Raw genomic sequence first — 496 nt, forward strand, 5'->3', positions numbered from 1 at the left:
AAGGATTTGGCAATATACAGTGCAAATCTATGAGGTGGCATGACTTTCACCTGCCATAAGTCGTTTTGGAAGCCTGCAGACTGAAAACCAACATTTTCAGGAATTGCGTCTTACCCACATACAGTCCCAGGAAAAAGTTTGTACACCCTTTGAAATGTTTTACCTTTCTGTCAAAATTGGTCATAAAACATGGTCTGATCTTCCCGGAAATCACAAGAAGGAACAACCAGAGTCTGCTTTAACTAATTTAACCCAAACATTTACAAGTTTTCATATTTTCATTGGCCATAAGATGTAAACATTCACAGGACAGCAAGGCATAAGTAAGTACACCCTTGCATTCAATAGGTTTTAACCCTAAGTCAGTCGCAATAACCCGAACCAGATGTTTCCTGTAGTTGCAGATCAGATTAACAAAACAATCTGGATGTTTCTTGTCTCCCTCTTCTTTAGAAAACTGCCTCTCGTCAGCAAGGTTTGTGGGATGTCTGGAGTG

Source organism: Engraulis encrasicolus, chromosome 12 (assembly GCF_034702125.1).
Source record: "Engraulis encrasicolus isolate BLACKSEA-1 chromosome 12, IST_EnEncr_1.0, whole genome shotgun sequence".
Lineage (NCBI taxonomy): Eukaryota > Metazoa > Chordata > Actinopteri > Clupeiformes > Engraulidae > Engraulis > Engraulis encrasicolus.